This window comes from Pseudorca crassidens, chromosome 16, assembly GCF_039906515.1.
Source record: "Pseudorca crassidens isolate mPseCra1 chromosome 16, mPseCra1.hap1, whole genome shotgun sequence".
NCBI classification, from domain to species: Eukaryota; Metazoa; Chordata; class Mammalia; order Artiodactyla; family Delphinidae; genus Pseudorca; species Pseudorca crassidens.
The window spans coordinates 52,583,506-52,606,501 of NC_090311.1; the positions used below are offsets into that span (position 1 = coordinate 52,583,506).

The 22,996-nt window shown below is 38.7% G+C and overlaps 1 long non-coding RNA gene across 2 annotated transcripts; it reads left to right on the forward strand.

The window, feature by feature from the left end:
• Nucleotides 1–4,253: 4,253 nt before the first annotated feature.
• Nucleotides 4,254–13,451, forward strand: LOC137208517 (uncharacterized). 2 transcript variants are annotated; one of them, XR_010935648.1, is made up of 4 exons: nucleotides 4,254–4,320; nucleotides 6,955–7,074; nucleotides 8,573–8,643; nucleotides 12,945–13,451. It is a non-coding gene; the product is annotated as an uncharacterized lncRNA (long non-coding RNA). The 2 variants fall into 2 exon arrangements; XR_010935649.1 differs by lacking the exon at nucleotides 4,254–4,320 and adding an exon at nucleotides 5,525–5,726.
• The last annotated feature ends 9,545 nt before the right edge of the window (nucleotides 13,452–22,996 follow it).

Here is a 22,996-nt window from a genome sequence, read left to right on the forward strand (position 1 = left end):
TAGGATGCATTCAAGGCTTTCTCTCCAAACCTTGATCCCTCTTCTCTCACCACATAAAAGAAGGAGATTTTTATAGTTCAAGGATAAGTTATAGTTCAAGCTAGTTTTATAGCTCAAGCACAATAAATCAGATATGAAGGGAAGGGAGAGGAAAATGTCAAGGATGACCACTAGATTTCTGGTTTGGCTACCTGTTTATATGATGGTGCCTTCCTTGAGAATAGGGATATTGGAGGAAAACTACATTTGTGGAGTTCATAAATTTGGTTGAGGGAATATTGAGTTGGAAAGGCCTATGGAGCAGTAGAGTAAGTAGGAGCAGTATAGTAAGTTGGATATAAAAGTCTGTGGTTCACAAAAAGTGTAAACATGTATATAAACTAAGAGTGCCAAATTAATGTTTTATTTGCGTTTATTATGTTTGGCATTATTCTTATACTCGAAAATGTGTCCTTGAAAAATAAAGGAATGAAAATTCTGAACATGCCAAGATCCACGTGAAAATTCCTCTCAATATAAATCAAATATGACTTTGTTGAAAAACAAATAGACTTTAATGGGACAAAATTTGCCTTCAAATTCTCAGGGACTCGGAGGTCTCAGAAGACAGATTATCACCTGAGTGAAGATTATGTACAATACGTACAATTCATCCACAGGCATTGCATCCTCGCAGAGTTATGTCAAAACATCTGAAGTACAAAACAATTTCTTATCAAATATATCCTGAGCCATACGGAAAACAAAAATAAAACCAAAGTTTATTCCTCTAACCAAAAATGTTATTTTTATAGTTTAAAATGTTATTTTTATAGTTTAAGTTAGAGTCTGTCTATAGAAAATTTGGGAGATTTAAAGACTGTCTTATACTTTGTAGTCATATATTTTTAAGAACTGAAATTATAGTTTAAAGTATTTTATTTCTAAGCATTGCTCTGTCAAAAAAGAAAGTTATACCATCTCAAAAATTTTCAACTTGTATACAACAGTCATTATGATATTTGGTATTTTCCTAAGTGACACTTTTTTAAATAAGTTAAGTCCCATCTTAACCCTGTTCTCTCTGTAGTGGCTTTTGTTCATAACCCATGTTAAAATAAGGCTACTTCATTTCTGTTGATGTGTGATGCTAACTCAGCCCTTCCAACCTGTGATTCTCTTTCTAGTATCAACTCTGTTCTCTGCCAAGTGATTTATAAGCATAAGCCTAGAAATCTAGACTCAGATTACGACCATTTGCAAGGCTAGTAACTTCGATAGTGGGACCTAGTGCACTAAATCAAAGCACAGAAGTGCAAGTATTTGCCTGACTGGACAGGGAGTTTTATAAATGCTGTATAATCACAGTGCCAAAGAAGAAGATAAATGATTCGATGTAAGCCAAATGTTACATTTTTGTTTGTCTTGAATATAAATACATGTCTGGGAGAGTAAGAGAAGTATGTTAGAAACAACTCCAAACAAAGGAGTGAGCTTGAATTCCAGCTCTGTTTCACACAAAGTGTGAAGCTGTGGGCAAAGAGATTGCATGTCTTTGAATTTAAGATCCTCATCTGTAAAAGGGGATAATCATGCTTTCCCCAGGTGATCATTGGGAAGACCAAATTTCATAAGCCTGACCTGTGCTCCCTTCGGCATGTTTGTGTGAGGATAAAATACCATGAAAATAATGGTTCCAGGAAAGACAATGTTTATAACAAATGTATTTTAGGTAAGTCATTAGGGGGGAAGAAATAGAGTCACAGGAACCATTACAAAGGTGACCCCTCACTCACTCCTCTGGAACTGCAGTTCCTTTCAAATTCTTCCAAAAAGATGTGTCACATATACAGGCATGTATCGTGTTAGATTAAATGCCTTTCAGATCCAGGCACAGAAATTCTTCTGCCTCCTTTCATGAATGAAGGTGCAAAAAATATCAAAGTGGCTCCCTCTTTAGGGAAACACATTTCTGTAGGAATTCTTGTCCTTCATCCAAAGACAGTTTGTGTGGAAATACTCTAGAGACTGTATACCATTACATTCTCAGTCTGGCCCCTTCCCTCCAAAATTGGCCCATTATCTTTGCATGAAATCTGTGCATCTTGACCCTCTCATCCCTCCTGCTCACAGTAGGACACTTGATCCCTTTTGTAAATGAACAGAAGGTGGATTTTTTTTTTTCTTCAATACCTGAGACCTGGAGTGAACAGTGCTTAGTTTTCAAGCTGTATCTTCTGGCACATATATAAAGCATCCCTATCCATGCTGAAAATGGCTAATTATGACATCACTTTAATGATTTAGTTATAAGACTTCCCTATGAAACCCCCTTGCAACAAGAACATTTTCTCTCCTCAGCCATTAACAGCCATTCTTTATAAGAAATATAGCCAATATTTCTTCACTTGGCCTTATAGAATGGGAGAGAAAGGCTAAATTGTTATCTGTTGGGTCTTAATCTAAAAATAATTATTTTTTAGTTTTCTCTCCTCTTCTTGATAGACATGTAAAGAACAAATTTCTCTAGTATTTAATCCTATTTTTTTGTTTTCTAAGAATTTGGTCTTTTCTGGAATCTGTCATACATCCTTTTTCTCCTTGAAAACTAACAACTCATAGATAAATCTTGTCTTCAATTGCAGAAGCTTCCCATGGTCTTTATTATCTGATACATTTAATCTCCTTAATATTGTGCATGCTGACTTAAGCCATTAAGTCAAATGATCCAACAGTGCACGACGGGTCTGGGTTTAGCACAAGAAAGCAGAAGCACTTTCATTGGTGATAAATGATCTAAGGACCCCTTTCTCTCATCTTTTATTCCTACTTCTATCCTAGTCTACTCATCCCTGGACCTCTTGATTTTCATATATGCTTAATTCCATTTTGCAATTTGTAATCGTTCCCTGCTCTTCTTTTTTTTTGCGGTACGCGGGCCTCTCACTGTTGTGGCCTCTCCCGTTGCGGAGCACAGGCTCCGGACGCGCAGGCGCAGCGGTCATGGCTCACGGGCCCAGCCGCTCCGCGGCATGTGGGATCTTCCCGGACCGGGGCACAAACCCGTGTCCCCTGCATCGGCAGGCGGACTCTCAACCACTGTGCCACCAGGGAAGCCCCCCTGCTCTTCTTTTTGCTGACTGGATCTTGCCCCACTCCTGGGATTTTGTTTTTTACTATTTCTATTGCTTCTTTCCACTTCTGACTTCTTTAAGCAGCATCACCTGCCAGAGTGTCAGTTCCCTGGTGTTTAAATTCCCATCTGGAGAAGCATTCCAGCTGGATTTGCTGGACATTATTGAACTCTTGCTCTGTTACTTTAATAGTCTTATTTCACATTTTTTTAAATTGTATGCTGCTCAACTTTTTTAGAGGTAGGCAGCAAATAAGTCATAAAACATTTACTTTGAACATCAAATTCTTGAGCCAAAAATCACCCATCTAGATTCTAGTACAACTATGTCAAACTCTACCAATCAACATGTAAATAAAGAAAGATCACTAACTTAGAGAATGACAAGTTTGGAGAATGGAATGTTCACGAAATCACTCTCTTCTCCCTGCGGAGTTCAAAGGCCTGTTATTCTTTTAGGATGGCCTTTTTCCTTCAGGCCAGAAAGAAAAAAAAAAAAAAGCAGTGTTTAGTATAACAAAATCTCATGACAAGGAAATAAGGAAAAGCCCACAGAATTTATTATCGTATGGTAATACATTTGTGTACAGTGTACGCATGCAACTACACAGTACTAATTGGGAGTGATTGGAGAGGACTCCATTCCACTTGAATTTCAAAACTTTCAGATAATGAAAGAGTTTCAAAGAAATATAATTTTTATTATAATAAATACATTCTCTGACATAAACTACTGGTAAATTGCTGCCAAACTGATTTCCTGCCAGACTTGATTTAATAATTAAAACATTCCTTATATTTAAATGTGTCTTTAAAACAACCAGGAAGATGAATAAAACAGCATATTTTCCTCAAACAATTCATAGTCCAGAAAGCAGAGAGAGAAAATTCTACATAAGCACACCAGCAGGGACAAAAGCTTGAGAGAGACAGCTGCCACAAGTGAGGAGCACACAGAATTCTATAAAAAGCCCAAGGAAAGTGACCTAACTTGCATGGGAGCTTCAAACTTACAGTAGGATGCATAGTCCTTGCACAATAAATGTTTGATTTCAGTCACAACTTTGTGTTGTGTGTCAAAGTGTTAGGAAAGAGTTGGAAAGGGACTCAGAATTTTCTGTTTCAAAAATTCTCATTTTACAGATAAGAAGAGTTTTGAGATCAGCTCTGAAAATGGAGAGATGAAGAGGAAAAAGAAAGAATTCCAGGTAAATAAAAGAACTCAAGCAGAAGTAAATATGGAAAATAGAGATGAGAATTATTAGAGTTTTGAGGAAACAGGTCTTATGAGAACAGACATATTTTAAACACCTCGACTTTACAGGTTTCCTATGTCTTCTGATTCATCTTTGTAACCCGACACGAACAGTTTCAGTGAACTGGAGGAAACAAGCTGCTACTAATTTTATGTCAAGCTGGAATGCCTTAAAAAGGTATGTTGAGGCCCCACCGTGGAATTCTGGTTTCATAGTCCATTGTGACATCAGTTACCACCACATTCTACTCATTGTTCATATTGGCTGAACTGGTCCAACCTGAGCTTTTAGGATGGCAATTGGTATTCATTCATTCATTCATTCATTCAGTAACTGACATCTACTACGTAGTGGGCCTTTAACTAGGTACCGGGATAAAAACCAGTGAAATTAATAATTAAAATAATTCCAATCTTTAATTTGGATCTGTCAAAAAATCTTCATAATATTAAAATAAACTTGAAAACACTCATCTCTTTCTCTCCTTCACAGTTTCCTCTCACTTAAGGCTGCTCAAGAGCTAATGACTCACCAGCACTCTAAAGCTCTCCCCCATCCCTGAAGCACCCACTCCATCCCTGCCTCTTTATTCCCACCTCTTTCCCCCAACCCTCTCAGATCTGTACCATAAAGATTCACTTAGCCTCATTGTCTTTCAGCTTTTTCTCTTTTCCCATTTCTCAGGCTGAGTCCTCCTTTGTTCATTTTTTTGGATACATCTGAAAGTTCTAAAATCCATTTTTGTAGAAAGCCACACATCTTAGAGGGTGGGGAAGATGAAGAGTCAAAATAGGCAAAGATAACGTTGCCCTGAGGGATTGGAGGGAGGAGGTATGGCTACAGCACCACGAGTCCCATTTTCCTTTCTCCCTCCCTTCCTCCTTTACTTCCTTCCTTTCATCTATATATGTTTTACCATGTCATAATGTTCTCCCGATCAATCTTTGATGACTCTCTTCCTATCTTTTTCTCACACACACACACACACACACACACAGAGAAATATAATGTGGCTCATTGAAGTTACCCTTATTTCTATGAGAGCACACTTCTTTATGAGAATGCATGTAAATAATGTTAGATGCCTTTGAAGATACTACCAGGTATGGTCTGTTTATAATCTTATAAAAATCTTTTATATCTTTTTTAAAAACTTGAAATCGGTGGCTGACTGGCTTCCCGGAGGACAGACGGAACACCATCAGCACCTCCCGCTCAGAATCTCTATGCATTAACCTGCTCAAGGTTATGTGCTTACCAGTTGACAACCCTCCCAGTTTCCAGCTGCCACTAGATGTCCCTCCTAGCCAATGCTGAAATGCAATCACACTTTCCATCCTTCCTGGGGTCTCTGAAGTGTAAGTGGCTAGATGCGTAGGTGCACCTGACCAGCTCCACCACAGTGATAGCAGATTAGAAGGGGCTATTTCCAACCTGGTCTTGATTCTGCCTCTGGGAACGTTTGTACGGCTCTGATGGGTATCGAGGAACTTGTTTATTCATACTAAATCAGACATGGCTTTTTGGTGATGTTTCTTTAAGAGAGTCGTATCTGCTTTATTTCAGTTCTCTCATGTCCTCATAGTGCCTCAGGTCTGAGCTTTATTACTCATCCCTGCTTCCCAGTCACTACATCTACCTTTGTCCCACGCCTGGCTTGATTTTATAAATGGGAAAACTTTGAAGTTCTCTGGAGTAATAATGTAGTCCAATATAGTTTATTGAATGACATGGCAGATATACCCTCTGGTAACCCATGATGAGTCACACCCCTGTGTCATCCTCTCCCCTTCTGTGCTGTGGAATCTGGGACTTTCTTCTAACCGATACAATATGGCAAAGGTGATGGGGTGTCACTCTCAGGGTAGGGTAAAGATGAAAGGATTTTACAGATATAATTAAGGTTCCTAACCTGTTGGTTTTGAGTTAATTAAAAGGGAGATTATCTTGGGTGGGCCTGACCTAGTCAGGTAGGCTTTTTTTTGTATTTATAGCTTTATTTTAAAATAACGATAATAAACTCATGACGTGGTAACATTTAACACATTATTTTTTTCCCAAAATCAAAACGAACAGATAAGTCAACTGGCATTGTTGCATTTTTTTTTACAGCTCTTTTTTCTCTCTCGCTAAGCAGAAGACAAGGCAGAAGTGTTTTTCATAGTTTTTTGGTAATGGTGGATATTCTTTGATACTGTTCCAAAACTCAACCAACGGTTGTCTTTTAAAGACTAGTTGCAATGTAGAATCTGAAACCATTATCAATGAACTTTTCATAATCTACTTTGGATGATCTTTTATCCATTGATGAATTTGTGAGAGCAAAAAGATATTAGTCTTTGGAAAATACTGATTCACTGAGCTATATAGATCTTCCAAATGTTGCCTAATTTCATTATGTAATATCTAGAAACCACATTTGTTAATATCACTAAGAGTATTCAGGCCTTCCCTGAAGTTAGGGGCTCCAAGTAGCAGAGACCTTCATTCATATTCTCTCTCTCTCTCTCTCTCTCTCTCTCTCTTTTTCTCTCTCTCTCCCTCTCCCTCTCTCCCTCTCTCATTCATTCACTTGGATGAATCAAGCTGCCATGAAATCTGAAGTTGTATGACCCTGAGCTCTGCCAACAACCTGAAGGAGCTTAGAAGTGGATCCTTCCCCAGTCAATCCTCCAGACGGGAACAGAGTCTAACCAACACCTTGATGTGAGTCTTGTAAGAGTCTGAGCTCAGGACCCACCTCACTTGTGCCCAGACTCCTGACCCACTGAAACTGTGAGACAAGAAATGACAAATGTTTTAAGCTACTAAATGTGTGGTAATTTGTTATGCCAAAAGTAACATAACTACTCCTATTAAATGCACTCAAACATATTCAACCTAGCTGCTTGTGAGTAGCCAGAAGTTTTATCCTGCACCCCATCCAAATATTATGCATTCTTCCTGTTTTTTAGCCCAAGTACAAAAATACAGAACACTTATTCCTGTTGCTGTCATAAAGTTATTTTTTGGCATTAGAATTCCATTACTATCATGAATTCATTTCAGTATTCTTCAGAAAAATTTCAGTCTTATGGCTCCTGAAAGATTTTTGCATATAAGCAATGACATTTCTTCCTCTCTGAGCCTGAGCCTCTTTACCACTGTTCTATGGATTAGACAGTTTTTGTTTGTTTGTTTGGCAGCAACACCTAATCCCAACAATAAACTGCAAGCTTTCTTTGTAGCTTTGCAGGTTGGCTACCTCATCGTGCTACAGGTTGTGAATGGGACTCAGGTTCTAGGACCATCAGTCTTGCTGTGTTCTTCTCAAACTGGACAGCATGTGTGGAGGAGAGAAAAAGTACACATGAGTGTCGCTTAACATCTTCACTCAGTGGTGGCACTCGATTTCTCAGAGCGTTATGGACTGAATTATGCCTCCACCCACTCTCATGTAGAAGCCCTAACCCCCAATGTGACAATATTTGGAGACGGGGACTCTGGAATATGATTATGTCGTAAGGGTGGAGCCTTCATGATGGGATTAATGCCCTTATGACACCAGACATGAGATACCTTTCTCCCTCTTTCTCTGTCCCTCTCTGCCATGTGAGGACACAGTAAGAAGGCAGCCATATGCAAGCCAGGAAGTGTTCTCACCAGAACTGAACCATGCCAGCACTCCCTTCTCAGACTTCTTGCCTCCAGAGCTAGAGAGAGAGAGAGAGCTAGAGAGATAGAAAGAGAGCTAGAGAGAGAGAGAGAGAGCTAAAGAGAGAGAGAGAGAGAAAGTGCTAGAGAGAGCTAGAGAGAGAGAGCTTGAAAGAGAGAAGGGGGGGAGAGAGGGAGAGAGAGAGAGAGAGGAGAGCTAGAGAGAGAGAAAGAAAGAAAGAAAGAAAGAAGAAAGAAAGAAAGAAAGAAAGAAAGAAAGGAAGGAAGAAACAAAGGGAAAGAATTAATTTCTGCCGTTTAAGCCACCCAGCCTCAGGTACTTTGCTGTGGTAGCCAGAGCTAAGACATAGAGCAAGCTACATGGCAAAACCCAAAGCAAGCAGAGAAGTATATTCCATCTCACTGGCGTGGGAGAGAGGAGGAGTATATTTGTTAATAATACCATGAATGGTATTACAGATGTTGAGATCATGTTAAGCCCTTGGCATGCTACCTATCACTAATGTCTTAACTTTAAAGTTACAAGTAACCTATATCATCATCATTCCAGAGTCTGTTTAACTGATAAATTATCTGATCTTGATCATGGAAGCAAAGCAGAAGTCTTAAACACATAAACAGGTAAGACCTTCTCTTGATATCCATGTGATATCAACTGAAGTTTGGAAAAATAAAACAAAACAAACCATACGCTTCAGCTTTACAGTTCATGATGTGTAAGGTACTTCGCTGAATTTTGCCTAAGTTATAGAGAACATACACAAGTTTGTGTATTTGGTTAAAATTTTAAGAAATAAATAGGGCCTTTTTACAAACTATGAAAATCGTACTAGGCTATCATCCTCTCAGGAACTCTTCAACATTTTTGCATAATTTCTGATTTGATGGACTCATCCTCATCAGTTTCATTGTTCCAACAGCTTAACATTCAGGATGAAAATACACTTTGACTCACATTTACAGTGATGACTTCCATCCTGACTGAGTATAGCTGGGTACTGGAGCTGAAATCCTGCATGTTAGTCCCACAACATGTTACCCTAGGAAACCAAAAAGATGATTCAGCCCCAGAGTGATGTTATTTTGAGGAAACATAGTTTACCACCCAAAAGTATTTAAAGAAACATACAATTCTTTACTTTTGCTTCTCAAAGGACATCAGAGGGATTTCCTATATTAACTTTAGTCACATAAGCTTATACCAAACTATTTTCCTCTCTACCATCTGAATAACTCTCAGATGGTCTGGTTCACTTCTCTTCAACCTTCAGTATCTATGTCCCTATTACACTCTCATGACTCACCTACTTTTTCTTTATGCAGATTAACCTGTCCTCTCTTGTAGGAAAGTAGCATCTTTGCCCTTGAGGATGGGCAGAAATACGGAGCAAATAGGGCTACAGGCACATCATTATTTTAGTTGACTCAGGGTGTCTGTGAACATACTCATGTTCACAGTCCTAAGCACTGAGTTTTAAGACCTAATTGGCCATTTCTTATAATCTCAGAAACCAAATTCTGGAAGAGACTTTATTTATTTTTAAATATGTTCTACTTTCCATTTTTTTTTAAGATTTATTATTTATTTATTTAGTTTATTTTTTTGGCTGCATCAGGTCTTAGTTGCGGCACCTGGGATTTTTCGTTGTGGCACATGGGCTCCTCTCTAGTTGTGGTGTGCAGGTTTTTCTCTCTCTAGTTGTCACGGGCTCCAAGGCGCATGTGCTCTGTAGTTGTGGCACACAGGTTCCAGAGTGCAAGGGCTCTGTAGTTTGCGGCACGCAGGCTCTCTAGTTGAGGCGAGCGGGTTCAGTAGTTGTGGCGTGCGGACTTAGTTGCCCCGCGGCAGGTGGGATCTTAGTTCCCAGACCAGGGATAGAACCTGCGTCCCCTGCATTGTAAGGTGGATTCTTTACCACTGGACCACCAGGGAAGTTCCCGTAAGAGACTTTAAAGTTGTCTAGTCAGATCCCCATTGTATATCTCAATGTGCTCTGCCATAATATCAGTTAAGGAAATGAGGCTTAACCACCACCAGCAACACAAAACTAGATGTAGAGACATCTGGAGTCAGACTGTTTCATTATCTGTTTGGTTTGCTCTAAAGAAACGTCCAGCATGTATTCAGAGCTGACATCATCTCAGTGTAAGTTCTACCAACAATCCTAAAAGTATCACTTAAGAATATATTACCAATTTCTCTTCTATCTGACAGTCCTTTAAATATTTGAAGATGACTCACACGTATAATCGGACTGAATAATATTATTTCAAATGCTCTTGTATGGACTTAAGTGCCCTCATCATCATGATTGTCCTACATCAAAGCGATATTTTTCTGTAATTTTCATTGTTTGCCCTAGACTCTAGTAGTCTGGCAAGCAGAGTGTAGAAGGGGATCCATTAGGTCCATGTCCCCATACACTAGAGTCTCATTAATTCAGTTTAAACTTCAAAGAATTTTGGGAGGGAGAATAACATGGTTTTGTAAGAGCTCCAACTTGGAGTCAGACTACCTGGGTTCACAGGCAGAGTCAGTCACTTACTAGCTGTGCGCCTGGTTTCTTCATCAATAAATCTATTCAACGCAATTGTATGGGTTTTGCAAGATTTCAGTAAGATAATGCTCACAGAGAACATGCAAAATATCTGGCACAAAATAACAGCTCAGCCAGTATTAATTATTACTATTATTGTTACTCTGAAAACTCCCAGTTTTAGAACTTATAATCGACTAAATCTCCCAGCAACAGACCTTATAGTCAACATTTTAAAATACTGTTATTGCCTCTTTATCATGTCACATTTATGGGTAATTCTGCTTATTCAGTGACTTACATTGCCAAATTAAACCAAAGATCTCTCTGCCACAATGTCATTTGGTATCAAAGGCATCTATTCAAACGTGGACATTACCATTGAAGAGCTAAAATTTGATCTCTTTGCATAGAACAGCATAAAAAGAGTAGCAGCAATAATAGCACCATTTATTGAGTGTTTTCTATGTGCCAGGCTTACACACAGACACACACAGACACACAGACAGACAGACAGACACACACATTATCTTCTTCTTGGTTTTCCCATCAATAATCTGAGAATAATGATCCTAACAGTGATAGTAATAGCAGCAGCTGCTCCACTTCCTTAGTCACAGGGACATTTGAGGGATAAAAAGACAATATCTGGATGTGTCTTTCCCAGGATCTGCCACATTTGCCAGCAGGATTTGCATTCGTGATTAGAACTGTTTCACAGGCAATTTCTTTCCCCATTGAAAACATTCCCACAAGGCCATTCCAAATATCAGCTCAGCTTCCATTTGGCAAATACATCACAACTCATAACATTTCTATAGAATTTTAATATTAAAAAGTGCTTTCATAAACATTATCTCATTTAAGCCTCAGTAAAGCCCTACAGCAAGGAACCTGTAAAGAGCTTAACAACACTTATAGTAAAGCATGCGTGGTCACCCATCAGTTGATGGAATTAAGGCTTGAATTCATATCCTTATGCTCTCTAGAATCTTCTCATCCCATTATTCAGGGTCTCTGAGAGCCTTGGCTTGGGAACCCTGTGGCCCAACCAGGAATCCTGTTTCTACCACTCAGCCTGTGTGCGACCATGGGAAAGTCATGTGACCTCTCTTAGAATCTGCTTCCAGTTTGGAAATGGTCAAATTAACCTCCATCCCATAGAGTCTCTGTTGAAGGTGACTGTGGATAAAAGCACTCTGCAAACTTTCAAGCGGTTAACAGGTTCATGGGTGTTCATAACACAAATATAGAATGTGAGTGTAATGTCTTCCAGAGATTTAGGACTGATTTCCATACTGTTAGTGTGATAGTTACAGGATAATTATTGCTTTCCACAGTCTGACTCACCATTTTGAAGTATATGTCTAATAAAAATGTACAGACTACTTGTAGAGTCATTGATAAATATGTAAATACAAGACCTGACTTTATTTTTTAGTTTGAGAAGTCATTTCCAATATCTGTTAATTTCTTTGACTCATCTTATTTCTTCCCTATACTTTTGCAGATGAAGAAAAGCCAATAAAATAAGAGCATTGCTTTTGCCTCCTTACAAATCAATCTTGAATAAATATATAAAGTTGCATAGTTGCAGTAGGTGATTAGTGTTGTTTTGTATTTCCTTGATGCTATAATAAGGTATTTTATCTATGTCAGCTTCATTTTCATTTTGTAGATCATGGGTATAGAAAAGATGTAACTATCAAATTATTTTAAAATTATAAGGTGTTATAACATTTATTATTGTTATTATTATTATTTCCAAGATTGCTTCCTAGTTTAATAGGCCTTGCTTGGGAACCTCAGACTTAAAAGAAAAGTTAACATATGTCTTCTTCTGTAAAATTTGTTGATTCATTTATTCAAAAAGTTTTATATACTGAAGAAAAAACATCTAAGCATCAACCAACTAGTGCAATAGTTTTGATCAAGTAGTTCATCTGTACAATATGATTTATAGTGAATAAAGTAAAAACATTTTTTAAAAGTGCTTTGCAATTTTCAAAATGCCCTTATCATACACACATATTATCCACATACATAAAGCACACACACATATCAGGGAAAAATTATTAAATATCACAGTGTGAGAACTGGCTAGCTGTATTTGCCTTATATGGCAGTGCCGCTGGTAAAGTGCTTAGGATTTGTCCGATGCACCTCTTGTTTCTTAAGTCACAGTAAATGAGGCAAAACCTTAAATAACGCTTACCAATTCCACTAATCCCATTAAAGTTAATAAAGCAGGATTTCAAGATCTTTTGCACAACAAGCATCAGTTACAGCTAACCAAATATTACTGAGTAAAAAGAAAAAATGTGTTTGTTATTCAGTTTTCCAGGTCTTTCTCTTTCTTTAACTAATCAGTTTATTCTCTTCCAGTATAATCCATCCCATGGAATTAGAGTGAATCAGTTTAACACTTCAAGCAGATTACAGGATCAATAGAATTAGCAGAAGGAAAGTCAGTGCATTTGCTGTTTTCGTTAATAACTAATGATGGAGGGGCTTCCCTGGTGGTGCAGTGGATGAGAATCTGCCTGCCAATGCAGGGAACATGGTTTCGATCCCCAGTTCGGGAAGATCCCACATGCCGCGGAGCAACTAAGCCTGTGCACCAAAACTGCTGATCCTGCACTCTAGAACCCACAAGCCACAACTGCTGAGCCCGCGCGTCACAACTACTGGAGCCGGTGTGCCTAGAGCCCATGCTCCACAACAAGAGAAGCCACCGCAGCGAGAAGCCTGAGCACCGCAATGAAGACTAGCCCCCGCTCGCCGCAAGTAGAGAAAGACTGCGTGCAGCAAAGAAGACCCAACACGGCCAAAAATAAATAAATAAAATAAAATTTCTTTAAATTAAAAAAACTAACTAATGATGGAAATGTAATGAGATATACAGCATAATAAGGCAGAGAACCACTAGGTTTAAATAAACTGAAGAGTGAAAAAATGTCTTAAAAAAAGCTATCCTGCTTTCTTTCTGTTTTTATGCTGAAATCTCTAACTTCATACATATTTTTCCCTCAACCCTCATACTACTTGGAGCAATCATCATTACTATCTCTGTTTTCTTTCACCCTAGACTTCTGAATCAGGAAGTTTTCCTCCTGACTGTCTCAGCATTCTCAGAATTTACTCATTCTCAAATTCCTTTACAATCCAGCTTCCAATAGTTTTCTCTCATTAAAATCACCAGCTTTTTACGTGGCCACAAAAAGCTCCTTTATGCTAAAACTATGATCTAGTTTCTATTCTCTTTCTCTTTGATCTCTATGGAGTTCTTTATTTTCCACATTTTTTCCCTTAGTATTTTTTACTCCCTTAGCTTAGCTTCCTTAGCTGTACCCTCTCTTTACTTTACACTCCTACCATCTTTTTTTTTTTAACATCTTTATTGGAGTATAATTGCTTTACATTGTTGTGTTAGTTGCTGCTGTATAACAAAGTGAATCAGCTATACGTATACATATATCCCCATATCCCCTCCCTCTTGCATCTCCCTCCCACTCTCCCTATCCCACCCCTCTAGGTGGTCACAAAGCACCGAGCTGATCTCCCTGTGCTATGCGGCTGCTTCCCACTAGCTAGCTATTTTACATTTGGTAGTATATATAAGTCCATGCCACTCTCTCACTTTGTCCCAGCTTACCCTTCCCCCTCCCCGTGTCCTCAAGTCTATTCTCTATGTCTGCGTCTTTATTTGTGTCCTGTGCTTAGGTTCTTCAGAACCTTTTTTTCTTTTTTTTAAGATTCCATATATATATATGTTAGCATACAGTATTTGTTTTTCTCTTTCTGACTTATTTCACTCTATATGACAGATTCTAGGTCCATCTACCTCACTACAAATAACTCAATTTCGTTTCTTTTTATGGCTGAGTAATATTCCATTGTATATATGTGCCACATCTTCTTTATCCATTCATCTGTCGATGGACACTCAGGTTGCTTCCATGTTCTGGCTATTGTAAATAGTGCTGCAATGAACATTGTCGTACATGACTCTTTTTGAATTACGGTTTTCTCAGGGTATATGCCCAGTAGTGGGACTGCTGGGTCATATGGTACTTCTATTTTTAGTTTTTTAAGGAATCTCTATACTGTTCTCCTTAGTGGCTGTATCAATTTACATTCCCACCAACAGTGCAAGAGGGTTCCCTTTTCTCCACGCCCTCTCCAGAATTTATTGTTTGTAGATTTTTTGATGATGGCCATTCTGACCGGTGTGAGGTGATACCTCATTGTAGTTTTGATTTGCATTTCTCTAATGATTTAGTTCTCCTACCATCTTTTAATGTACTTCTTCTAGGCTTCTGGTCTGGTCCCTACCCCACAAATATATACCTCCACCAGAAATCAATTTTCAGTTTTCTGCTTATAGAAGTCTATATACTCTTCCTGTGAGATTTCAGGCATCTATTAATTTTTTTCACTAGGTAATCATATTACATTGCTAACATGTTTAAGAATTGTGTTAAAAGCTATGGGATACAAAGATGAAAGTTTCCAAAAAAGAGCTTAATTATCAAATTACCACCAACATGATTATATTCTTTCAAATCTAAATATATTACTCTCACTTCTTTCCTGAGAATCAAAAGGTACTGTATCCCTGGCCATCACTGCTATAGCTTCACTCTCAAAATAGACCTAAAAAAGAACTCATTCTCTTTCTTCCAACTTGTCTAATCCTCTGAACTCTGTTCTAAGATACAGCACTGTCCCTGTCACTCAAGCTTGATGTATTAAAGTCACTGTTGACCTTTTTCTCACATCCTCAACATACTTAAGTAGTTAGTAATTTCTATCAGCTATTTCTGAATCACAACTGTCACATCTATTCCTTCCTTCTTAATTTTAGCGCTACTCCTCTATTGAGATCCCCTCACAAGAACTCAGAGCAATTACACCTGCAGTATCCAGTAGCTGCGCCCAAACCCAGCTCATCCCCTTCTTCTATTCTATTCTATTCTTTATTGCTAGAATTACCTAGATAAATAGTAATTAGAATCAATTTCTTCAAACCCTAATGATTCCCCACTGTTTAAATAATCACAGTTTTGGGGGGCCCTCCATGAGCTAGCCACAGTCTACTTTCCCTTGCTCAAATCCAGTTGTTCTCTTTCATAAACTTGAAACTCATATTGAAGGCATTCTAGATCCTACCATTAAAATTCCATTCTCAGGTCTTATTCACATGCTGAGCCCCATGTTTGGAATATGCTTTCCTCCTCTCTGCTTTCTTGATCATATTGTTCAATCAAGATATACCAACTTGTCTTTTAGTAACTTATATATCATTTTTGCCAAATTTTACATCCTCTTTTTTTAAAAAAATATTTCTTTCTTTATTTGGCTGCACCAGGTGTTAGTTGTGGCATGCAGGATCTTTAGTTGCAGCCTGTGGTATCTAGTTCCCTGACCAGGGACCGAACCCAGGCCCCCTGCATTGGGAGCGTGGAGTCTTAGCCACTGGACCACCAGGGAAGTCCTCATACTTTTTTCTATTACACTTCAGCCATTGACTCTTTCCCATAACTGATGTCATACACTGCTTATTATTGTCACCATTTATTTGACCACTGCAATCATGGATTCTCAAACAGTTATTATACTTCAATCAAGAATTGTGGAATATAGAAAATGAAGAATATGCAATAAGCTAGACAGAAGATACAATAATAGCCCAGCCTCTCAGAAACAAATACAACCAACGTCTTTAGATGTCTCCAATATTTTTGCTCTACTATGCTTTCAACAATGTAAATATGTGATTCTCCATCTCCAGTTGGGCCGTAAGACTGCTGAAGGCTGGTCTAGGTTTTATTACCTTTGTTTCCTCAGTGCTTGACATCTAGAATGCACTCCATAAGGGTTGATTAATATTAAATACTGGATGACAATTACACACAGAGCCAAAATTAAAATTATATATTCATTTTTGTGTAATGATCTTTAAACATTTATCCCAATAGTCAGTACATGTCATGACGGTAGGGGAATAGCAACTCTGTTTAGTACTGCCTACCTAACAGCTACCACAGTACCTGAAACATATCACACAATTGTTGAATAAAATAATGAATTAAAATCACACTCTAGAAGACATGTACTATAGAGGATTCAAACAGAAACCTCCTGTGAATCATCCATTTATATAGAATTATCTCTTTAAATATTACTGTCAGCTTATCATGTAGAATGTAGCCAATGTAATATTTTAGATGATAGTAAATATTGTCATAGCCAATATTTTGGTTATGAGAGAGAGAAAGAGAAGAAAAGAAGCAAAATTTCCGTTTTGGGAGCTTCAAAACCCACCAAACGGATGATGTTATTAATTAGGCATTGGGGGGATATGATTGCATATACAATTCATTGATAGATATATACCAACAGTGTACAAATCAGATATACTAAGCAAGGAATATTTATGTTCCATTTTGTTCAAAACAGTAGAAATAATTATGAAATGGATGACATTAATATCTAGTGAAAGCATAATCCAACCCTTGTGTTAACAAGCCTCTTGTGGTCCTCATTGTCTCAGATTGTGCAACAGTAATGCCTTCCACTGCCCATCTCTTCCATGAGAATGGCCGGAGCCCAGGACAAGGCCAGTCATTGGGCTGCAATTCTAAGGGGAACAAAGCTGAGTGTCAAGAGCAAAGGGTTAATGCTTTCTCTGCAGGTTTATTTTCTCATGGTCAACTAGTTCATCCACTCCTTTTGGTCAGCCTCTCTTGGAACTCATGATTTTGTGTTCTTTACTGTCTCCATTGCTCGTGAAAGCCCACTGTAGCGACAATTTCACTTTTGTTTAAATCCTTAAGCCTTCCTGCACTAGGTAGAATGTCTTTGATAGATACAGGCAGGTAACTCAGATTTTTAGGGTAAATTCTGGAGGTAATATCCAACAATTCCTCCCTGTAGTTTGACTGGCCTAGCACTGTCCTATCTGTATCTCCTCTGTGAGATACAGGATACAAGATACAGTGGTCCTCCCATGTCTCTGTGACTGCCTGTGGCCATGGTAGTTGGCTCGTCTGCTTGAGGACTGATTCAGGATTAATTCCTGAGAGCTCACCATTTCTCACTCTTCACTGGGGAAAAGAATATCATGAGGTACTAGTGGGATGAGAGCAGCATGTGTAGGAAAACAGATGTCTGACTTCATCAGGCTTATTCGTGTGGGTGTCTGGGTGCATGTAATTGCACCTGTCAAAGAGGCTTGAAAACTGCCTATTATTTGATGCATACACCTCAGAACAGTGATGATCAGCAAAGAAAATTTGCTTTCCCAGAACAATAGCAGCAACAGCAGCAGCAACAATAACAGAAAACCAACCAAATTATTGTCAAGCCACTCCTAAATCAATGCATCTCAAACACTGTGATTACCTTTTTGTATAAAATTAATGTGAATTTTGGCCACAGCCATACTTTCCAAAACAATTATAAACCCAGGATGTCCGTAGGTAGAATAGGGCTAAAGCCTTATCTTAACTCAACCTCTTCATTTTGATGGGAAAAAAAGCCAGAGGTTTTAACTGGGGATGAGATTAGGCCAAACTTATGCAACTAGTCAGTGAAAGAGCTAATATTACACCTTGTTTCTTCTCTAAACCCAGAGATTTAGCCCCTTCACCAAATGGCTTTTTCCCCTTCCCCAATTATTCTAAATTCCAGTGGTCTTTCTCATTTAAATAACACATCAAAATTTAGGGACACATCAAAAATATCATACATTTTAAATGTTAATGTAGATGTCTCTCACACATGTATATGATATATCTATTATTATCTTTATTCAGTGTTCAATTTTATGCCCTAAATGCAAATCACTTATCATTTTCTCATGTGGCAGAACAAACAAGCAAATTACCTCAGAAACTAGTGCAAATATATTTAGCTTTTCACAAATTAAATCTTTCTCTCTCTCTTTCTCATACACACACACACGCACACACACACACAAGGTTGTTGGTTGAAATTAATCCTCATTTTAATTTTCCAGGTCACTGAATATTTGTCCATAGCCTCCTGCTACTTCTCCTTGATTAAAAACTTCTTTCTCTGCTCGAATATTGCTTCAGTTTTCAGTACACATATATTTTGGATTTAGTCAAAGTTCAATTGCAGAGGCCTAGCAATTTGAATATTATATAAATGGAATGTGTATGTGAAATTTGGGGTAAATTCTGTGATAAACTCTTCTGAGGAGGTGAGACCTTCCCTTTTGCTCTGGCTGGAGTACCTGTAGGTTCTGCCATACATTGCATTCCAAGTGTGGAGGGTTTTAGTTAATTGGAGGCTTTTGTTTTGCTAAGAGGTAGGAAGGGCTAGGTTTATATATTAAATGGGACAGAAAAGAGAGAGAAGGTGTGATTTGCTCATGTTAAGAACTTTGAGGATGAAAGAATGAATATGTCTAATAAGGATTTTAAGTCTGTGCTGTGTGTTATACCTTTTCTTCCCCATCTACCCATGGGATAAATCTTCAGTAAAATATCCATATTTTAATGTGTTAAGGGTTTGAATCAGTTTTTGAGTTGTGCCAAGTGTTTGTCTTGTTTCAAGGTGAGTGGGGGAATAAGAACAGGAACAACCTATGCTTGCCCCGCCTTCCCTGCCCCACCTTCCCTGTCCCGCCCCGTGTGTGTGTGTGTGTGTGTGTGTGTGTGTGTGTGTGTGTGTGTGTGTGTGTGTGTGTGTGTGTGTATCTGCAGTGACCTGCATTAACCAAAATCTCAGAAATGGAGACCTGATTGAAATACAAAGATGCCTATTTGGGGTTTATTAGGACTGCAGCCTGCAGCCCAGGAGACACAGGTTCAAGAAGCACTTGGATTGTGTTCCACCCAACTACAAAATAGGGGAGGCTTATAAAGGCGAAAAGCATAAGGTTGGGACTTCCCTGGTGGTCCCGTGGATAAGACCCCGTGCTCCCAATGCAGGGGGCCTGGGTTTGATCCCTGGTCAGGGAACTAGATCCCACATGCCACAACTAAGAGCCCGCCTGCCACAACTAAATATCCCGCATGCCGCAACGAAGATCCCATGTGCCTCAACTAAGACCCAGCACAGCCAAAAAAAAAAGCAAAGTTACAGTCAGTTACATGAGTTGTTTATCAAGAATTATAATTGGAGCTGGCGAGAAGTAAGGGTGTTTGTTAAGTTAGGGTTGGTTAGGGTCTGAAATGGTTGCATAGTTACAAGGAGAGAACTTGAGACCATAAGGTTGCAGCTGGGAACTATTCTGAATATGGCTGGTGGTATCCTTGGTACAGTTCAAAGAAAGTTCAAGTTCTCAGTGATACAAAGATGAATCTGAGAGCAGACCGTCAATGGCCGCCCAAGCCCGTTTTTGTATGCCTGAACTGCCATCACTCCATTATAATTTCAATTTGTCATCACCTGGAAACACCAGGGAAGATGAGTTCCCAGACATTGCCAGTCTGCAAAATCTAGAGGACTCAGGGGGTTTTAAAAAGCCCCAAAGCCAGGATCTGACCTCCATATTTCAAGAAGTATAGGATACCTTTGAACACATCCTTTATGGGGCTGGGATAGAGGAGAATATAGTAGCCACATTTTTGACCTCCTTCTGCCATATTTGCATGCCCACCCCAACTTTACTCCCCTCTAGTTTGACAGGTTAGTTTTCAGGGGTCTGAGCACTACCTTCCATTGAATGCTAATGCTCTACACATCACCAACACAACATGTTGATAAAGCAAACTGAATGAATTACTTATCTCAGTGAAGGAAAACACCACCTCCACAGAGCTCTGTAGTTCTCAGAGGAGAAATGGCAGGACAAATTTGTTGAAAATAAGTTTAGTTTAAACTGAGTCTTTCAATGAGAGGACTAGATTGGAATTGGGAAAAGATCATGCTATAACAGTTTAGAACTGCTGGAAATAGCAAGCTGAAGATTTTGAGGTGAGGGATTCAAAACATCTGAAGACCTAAAGTATCTGTTGATACTTCCTTCTGAGGGGAAATTCTAAAGTTTGCAGAAAGTCTTGTAATGAAGAATGAAGTTATTTGCCTGCACAAAAGTTTCCTGGAATGGTAAAATTATGCTAATGAAAATAATGGAATAAATGGAATAGTAACATCCTGCTAATATAGATTATAATGTAGATGTTAAGCTGTGTGTGTTGCAGAGGGTAGGAGTAGGTAGCTAGTTTTGGAGTTTCGGTTTTCACATTCATATCCTGAGTATTAGAGGCAACCTTAGGAAAAAGTTCAAGAATTTCTTCCTACCTCAGCTCTTTTGATATTGTATTCTTGGTTTGAAGAATTTATTTATTGATTATATCTTTATTCAAGGGGAAATTCTCTGCCTATAATATTTTATTAAGTGCCTTATGAAGTCATATGTTTATGGTTCTATTTGCACAGGTGAAGAGATGTATAATAGGATGGTGACACAGTCTCAAGTTTCCTAGGATCTCAAGTTCTTTTAAGATCTCATTTAACTTAGACTATGACTTGAGTAGCTATACCACCTATATTTAGAAAGAATCTCAGTCAAGATTTCTGCTTGTTACGTCTGGTGGTGGTAAAAATAAGCATTTATTTCATAAACCTGAGCATATTTATTCATGTTCTTAAGTTTTAAGAATCAACTTATCATGGGCAGAGTTCTATCCTGAGAACCTCTGAAAATTCCAGATTGTGTGGAAATCTATTCATCAAAATATGTTTTGGGGATTTGCTCTGGAATGCAGAGGAATCTTATTTAAATCCTCTGTGTATAGGGGCCACTACTCAGCCAAGGTCCTTTTGCATCTATTGGATATAATCTGACATCTGTGGGAATAGAAATTATTTTCTAGGGCCTCAGCTGACTCCACTTAACAATATATCACCTTTAGGAGAGCAAATATCAGTGTGTGGGACGGTGTTCATGAAAGTCTCAGGTGATTTTCACTATATCATTAGGCTGGCCTTATGATCTGAGGAGTTATTTCAATTGAAATGGGATCAGAAACTGAAGAAAGATATTTCAACCAATAACAAAGTCTATTCAAGGTACAGGGAAATTAAACATGGAGGAAGGACAAAGATTTGGGGAGAAGCCTATGTAAGGAGAGCGCTATACTGTTTCTTAGAGGGATTTGAAAGCCCATTTATTCCTTCATTTGTTCAACTTTCAACAGCAATGGCTTGAGGGCTAAAGGAGCTACTGAATCCTGCTGTGTTAGAGAAATAAAAAGAAGGCAGCTTGAGCTTGTGTTTGAGGAAGGCAAGACCATGAAATTTCTTGGAGCTTTGCCTGTTATAAATTTGGTGTAGGGAATGTAGGTTTTATCCTTAAACATAGGCCACTCGCTTTACTGTTAGGATGGTAGAAATGCAAGGAACTAAAGGAAGGATTTGGTGGTCAGTAAGTATATTTGGCACAGTGGAAGGAGAGATCAAGTGATATTAGACATGTAGCTTGAGTGTTAATGGGAGGAAGGGAAATTCAGGAATTACCTGGGGATTGGGAGCTACCACCATTTAAAAATTGTGCCTGATATTTACTTTGTCATTCACAAAGAAGGGTCAGTCTGTTTGCATTATTTATAAAAATTACTTCCCCGAGGTATGGAAGCCATAGAATCATAATTAACCTCTTGCGGCGAGTCTGCAAAGATGGCTGCCATCGATTTCTTCTCTACGTTTTTGTGCATGCTGCTTGTCACCTTAGGAGCTGGAATCTAGGTCATCTCCCCTTAAATCAGAGATACCTCAGTGATTCGCGTGACTGATTCTAATTTTAAAAAGTGATGTTATTAGAGTTCTAAGGTAGGGTCAGAAAAGGCTTTACAGCTTCTTCCTAAGCCTCTTATAATGCTTGATTTGGGGACAGTTCTTCTTGGATACAGCCACCATCCTGTGAGAAGTCCAAGCCACAGGAAGGGGCCACATGTGGTCCTCTGGTTAACCACCCCAATTCAGCTCCAAGCCAATAGCCAGCGTTTGACTACCTGTCCTGGGCGAGCCACGTCTTCATCCACCTCAGTCAAGCGTTCAGATGACAGCAGCCCCAGCCACCATCTCACTGAAGTCTCAATAGATAACTCAAGTGAAAGCTGCCGCCTGAGCTCAGTCAACCCACAGAACCTGAGAGAAAATAACACGTTGTTGCTTTAAGCCACAAATTTTGATGTAGTTTATTACCCAGCAATAGATAACTGTAACACTTCTCAATGTACTATTTATGTAGATTTCTGTCAGTTCACAGTAGGTAGATTCTAGCCAATTAGAATGAATGAACAGATCTTGGAGATACAAAAAACTGAAAACACAAAAACGTCCGTTGTTCCTCCTTATGTTTCCCCTGCCTACCCTATTTCCCCAGATAACACCATGCTCTGTGGTATGCAGCAATGAATTCAGACGTGGCAATATTGTGTTTTCCTTTTTCTGATGTT